At 41.4% G+C, this 6,000-nt stretch overlaps 1 protein-coding gene across 1 annotated transcript in view; it reads right to left on the reverse strand.

The window, feature by feature from the left end:
* The window catches only part of LOC143785145 (mast cell tryptase-like), a 32,808-nt gene extending 27,081 nt beyond the window's left edge, over nucleotides 1-5,727 (reverse strand). Inside the window, exon 1 of the mRNA XM_077273827.1 lies at nucleotides 5,081-5,727. The gene's annotated coding sequence lies outside the window, so the exon portion shown is untranslated. The remainder of the gene's footprint in view (nucleotides 1-5,080) is intronic.
* Nucleotides 5,728-6,000: the final 273 nt, after the last annotated feature.

Here is a 6,000-nt window from a genome sequence, read left to right on the forward strand (position 1 = left end):
TTTCTTTTCCAATTTTTTTTCAAAAGACTTAAAAGCATTATCTCCAATTCTGGTTTTTAGTTCAATTTTTAATTTTTCTAGTTGTTCGCATATTAAAGCGTAATCCTTCTCATTGTGGGCAAGAACTAGCCGCAATAAGTTTTGCGAGCATTCTAGATGTATTTTTTCCCATGCTGATTGAAAGTTTGTATCTTCTTTAAATTGGGAGATTTCTTTAAAAACTCGCAGGCCTCTTGGCACTCTATTACATTCGACGTAAGATTTTAACGATTTTATAGTCCAGTATAGTCGGATTTCTTTTTCTGCTGTATTGCAGATTTTGGATTCCAGTGTTTTAGTACTAATCAACTCCAATTCATCTTTGTGGTTGCATTCTGTAAAAAAGTCCACCGCTCCCTCTCTGCCTGCCTGCAAGCCACCTGGAGCTTCTCCCTCATTAGCCTGATCTTCCGTCCCTTCCATAGATATAGGAGATGTAGACATAATTTCTGTGCCTCACTCTTCGTGCTCAAAGTACTAGGAATATGACAATTTGTAAAACATATGCAGACAGAAAGTGTACTTGGCACCGAAGTGACACCTACTTATAAGGGATTTTTCTTTGAAGATTTTTCTATAGACTTCGGGGATAAAGCAATCCTGAGAAGACTGAGGCGGTGCTATGCATGCAATTGTAACGATCCAAACAGGCATATGAAAAGAAAGAAAGTTGCAGCACTCACCATCGATTCTTCATTTCTTTATTCAGTGAAACAAACCTTGATAGGTTGTGGCATTAGAAATAGGCTTAGGCGTAACGAGGGGAGCGGGGAAGTGCAGGAACGAGACGGACGACGGCCGTTTCACGCTGTTGCGCTTCTACGGGTCCATGTGAGTTGTGTTTGTGATGTCATATCCTTTTATAGGATTAAGACATTTCACGTTTTTTCTTTTACATGTGCAAAATAAAATGATGTATTAAAAACAACAATAGACTCGAACTGCACAATTACAGACAAACACTCATCAAACAGCGTCCATAGAAAAAACACGGCGACAAACAGCGTCTTGCATTATAATAGTGCCCATCCACATCATACAAAGCGCAGCATCCCATTTAGTCAGATGGTCAGATTAAGAAAAATCAACAATAATGATGAGATCTGCAAAGAACAAATTCAGGACTTAAAAGCGCGTTTTAGAAAAAGAGGTTATCCAGAATCTCTGCTACAAGAAGCTGAAACACGGGTGTTTAATCTATCCCAAATAGACATTTTAAAAAAGGGTAATAAAAAAAGAAAGAACTACATAAATAAAAAATCAGTAGACAATAATAAAAATCGGAAGTTCCCTTTTATTTTTAAACACACCCCAGTAGACAGCTTAATACATGCAGCGATTCGAAAAAACTGGCATATTCTCCAAAAAGATCCAGATTTTTCCGCGACATCCCCATTATTTTCATACAAACGCTCCAAAAACATAGGAGACCTAGTTGTTAGAAATCGCATAGAAAACCGCAATCAAAATTGGATTGAGAAAACTGCTCCACCTGGCAATCACAAATGTGGAAATTGTAGCATGTGTGCCTTCCATCTGACAGATAGGCTACTAAAGATAGGCACACACCACCACACCGTAAAAGATTTTATAACCTGTAAAAGTAAATTTATTGTGTATGTCATCTTCTGCCCCTGCAATCGTTTTTATATAGGGAAGACTATAAGACCCCTTATGGTACGGTTCCGTGAGCATTATAACTCCATCCTCACTGGAAAAGGGAGAGTTCGCTTGGTGAAACACGTACACGAATGCCATGGTGGGAACCCTAATGTACTAAGATTTGCAGGGCTAGAATCGGTCTCCTTCCCAAAACAGGGAGGCGATCGCAATAAATTACTCCTCCAGAGGGAGGCTAAGTGGATTCTTAAAACTAACGCGCAAGGCCCTTGGGGCCTCAATGAAAAAATTGACATGTCGATTTTCATCTAATGAGTGTTTGTCTGTAATTGTGCAGTTCGAGTCTATTGTTGTTTTTAATACATCATTTTATTTTGCACATGTAAAAGAAAAAACGTGAAATGTCTTAATCCTATAAAAGGATATGACATCACAAACACAACTCACATGGACCCGTAGAAGCGCAACAGCGTGAAACGGCCATCGTCCGTCTCGTTCCTGCACTTCCCCGCTCCCCTCGTTACGCCTAAGCCTATTTCTAATGCCACAACCTATCAAGGTTTGTTTCACTGAATAAAGAAATGAAGAATCGATGGTGAGTGCTGCAACTTTCTTTCTTTTCATTTATTATTCAACCCCTCAACCCACCAGAATTCTGTTTGGTTCCCCTAAAGTATTAAGAAGTAGTTCAGGCACAAAGAACAATGAGCTTCACATGTTTGGATTAATTATCTCTTTTTCCAGCCTTTCCTGACTATTTAAGACCCTCCCCAAACTTGTGAACAGCACTCATACATGGTCAACATGGGAAAGACAAAAGAGCATTCTAAGGCCATCAGAGACAAGATCGTGGAGGGTCACAAGGCTGGCAAGGGGTACAAAACCCTTTCCAAGGAGTTGGGCCTACCTGTCTCCACTGTTGGGAGCATCATCCGGAAGTGGAAGGCTTATGGAACTACTGTTAGCCTTCCACGGCCTGGACAGCCTTTGAAAGTTTCTTCCCGTGCCGAGGCCAAGCTTGTCCGAAGAGTCAAGGCTAACCCAAGGACAACAAGGAAGGAGCTCCGGGAAGATCTCATGGCAGTGGGGACATTGGTTTCAGTCAATACCATAAGTAACGTACTCACCGCAATGGTCTCCGTTCCAGACGAGCCCGTAAGGTACCTTTACTTTCAAAGCGTCATGTCAAGGCTCGTCTACAGTTTGCTCATGATCACTTGGAGGACTCTGAGACTGACTGGTTCAAATGTTCTCTGGTCTGATGAGACCAAGATCGAGATCTTTGGTGCCAACCACACACGTGACGTTTGGAGACTGGATGGCACTGCATACGACCCCAAGAATACCATCCCTACAGTCAAGCATGGTGGTGGCAGCATCATGCTGTGGGGCTGTTTCTCAGCCAAGGGGTCTGGCCATCTGGTCCGCATCCATGGGAAGATGGATAGCACGGCCTACCTGGAGATTTTGGCCAAGAACCTCCGCTCCTCTATCAAGGATCTTAAGATGGGTCGTCATTTCATCTTCCAACAAGACAACGACCCAAAGCACACAGCCAAGAAAACCAAGGCCTGGTTCAAGAGGCAAAAAATCAAGGTGTTGCAGTGGCCTAGTCAGTCTCCTGACCTTAACCCAATTGAAAACTTGTGGAAGGAGCTCAAGATTAAAGTCCACATGAGACACCCAAAGAACCTAGATAACTTGGAGAAGATCTGCATGGAGGAGTGGGCCAAGATAACTCCAGAGACCTGTGCTGGCCTGATCAGGTCTTATAAAAGACGATTATTAGCTATAATTGCAAACAAAGGTTATTCCACAAAATATTAAACCTAGGGGTTGAATAATAATTGACCCACACTTTTATGTTTAAAATTTATAAAAATTTAACTGAGCAACAAAACTTTTTGGTTTGTAAGATTTATGCATCTGTTAATAAATCCTGCTCTTGTTTGAAGTTTGAAGGCTCTAACTTATTTGCATCTTATTAAACCTGCTAAATCTGCAGGGGGTTGAATACTACTTGTAGGCACTGTATAGAGATTTGGTGCAATGTAATGCAGAAAAAGAATAAAATCAGTAGTGAAAAAATAAAGATACATTTTAATCAGAGATACTAAAAAAATAATAATAGACTGTGTCACTTCATCGGCATCCACCTCGGACCCCGGGTCAGGGAGCTTGTTCTCTGGCCTATAACTCTTATCTCTCTTCTCCTGAAGGATCTTCCAAGTTGATTTATAACCAGATCAGTTCATCATTACCGACCAGAATGACTGGCGATTCTCTGGTAACTCATTCTGCAGTCTGCCATGTACAGTGATACTCAGAGGATGGAGAAGAGACAGGCCTGAACCAGCTCAAGGACGGATTCACAGTAACTCATTCTGCATTCCACTATGTACTATGATGCCCAAAGGATGTAGAAGACTATGTGTCAGCAAATTTGTAATTTGCAACCAATTATACAGGCATTTAAGTAAGAACAAATTTCTCCTAAGGCATCTACATCCTTTTTTAAATTAAGAATAATATTCAAAGCTTTTTGTGGTGGGATAACCTTATAAAATGTATAGCCAGTACTTAAAGGGATGGCAAAAATTCCCTATCCATCCATCACCCTCCCAAAATGAGCAGAAAATGAGCAAACAGTGATAACAATAATTTATAGTTAATATGCGGAAACTCTTCAGGACAGTATTGTAGGACGGCTGAGGTGGAGCAGATGTCTCCTGGGAAATGCAAAGGTAGCAATTTTAGATGTGGCCCTTGACTTCCTCAAAACAAGTCTTCTACTTGGATCCCAGATGATCAGACCAAGGTTTTATCTTATTCTCCTTATATTTTCCCCCAGTTGAATGGAGAAGACATTTTTGTTACCCACAAGAGTAAAAAGATAGAAGAGGAAGGAACCTGATCATGAACATGAAACTTGAAAGCTCCAATGAAGGACATGACATTTGTAGAAGGATTACTCTTATTCGGCCATCAGAACGGACCTGACAGCAGAACCTGACGGTATTCAGGGTGCAAACTATAATACGTAACTTACCAAGGTGCAGAAATATAAGCGCCCCAAGAATCCTCAGCTCCATACTCTCCTGTCTGGTTGATCTGATCGAGATACCCGTTTTATAGAGGTTTCATTTCTAATCATTACATAGGGAAAGCCCAATTACTTAGTAACTGACAGTTTACATAACAAAGTATAAAAACTCATCAATCACTTCAGGCTATAGAAAAAGCAATAACAGTAAACACTAAAGAAAATTCTCTAATCTCAATCATCACAATGTAGATCATAAGAAAAACAGCGCTGCCGAGAAACTAGCAAAACAATGACGGACGCAAAATCTATTAATCCAAGGTGTTGTGTGTGCCGAGCCTCGCGTCAGGCCAAGAATTCACAAAACCATCTCCTAACCTTCAAACAGCGCACTGCACGTCACAGGAAGGAACCTTCAGATTTTGCTTTTTCAGCATTTTTACTCAGACTCTCTCGTAGTCATAGAGAAGGATGGATGAAAGTGGGGGAAATGTACCTTCTAATACTAGGAATAGTAGGAACAAGGAGGGCGGATCATCAGGGCTCCTCCACCAGAGATCTACAGAAATGTGGAAAGGAAAAACAACAGAAAAGAAAGGAGGCAGATACATAATACATGGAATAGGGGAACCAGAAAACAAAAAGGGGGACGGTCTCACAGGCTGAACTGATGAAGAATGCAACTTTTTTGAAGTTTAAAGAGTAATAAAACTTTTGTAAACTTTTTTTTGTCCCTTAAACTCCCTTCACACAGTCTTTGTTTGTTCTGAGACCCCCACCGATTGCTGAAAAGACTCCAGAGTGGCGCACAGCTCTGTGCAGAGGACAGATTCAATAGAAAGTCTATCTGTACACTGCAGAGTTTTTGAGCGACTATGGAGAGGACTTTTGAGCGACTATGGAGAGGACTTTTGAGCGACTATGGAGAGGACTTTTGAGCGACTATATAGTGGTCTTTTGAGCGACTATGGAGAGGACTTTTGAGCAACTATGGAGAGGTCTTTTGAGCGACTATGGAGAGGACTTTTGAGCGACTATGGAGAGGTCTTTTGAGCGACTATGGAGAGGTCTTTTGAGCGACTATGGAGAGGACTTTTGAGCGACTATGGAGGGGTCTTTTGAGCGACTATGGAGGGGTCTTTTGAGCGACTATGGAGAGGTCTTTTGAGCGACTATGGAGAGGTCTTTTGAGCGACTATGGAGAGGTCTTTTGAGCGACTATGGAGAGGTCTTTTGAGCGACTATGGAGAGGTCTTTTGAGCGACTATGGAGAGGACTTTTGAGCGACTATATAGTGG

The sequence above is a fragment of the Ranitomeya variabilis genome, chromosome 7, assembly GCF_051348905.1.
Source record: "Ranitomeya variabilis isolate aRanVar5 chromosome 7, aRanVar5.hap1, whole genome shotgun sequence".
Lineage (NCBI taxonomy): Eukaryota > Metazoa > Chordata > Amphibia > Anura > Dendrobatidae > Ranitomeya > Ranitomeya variabilis.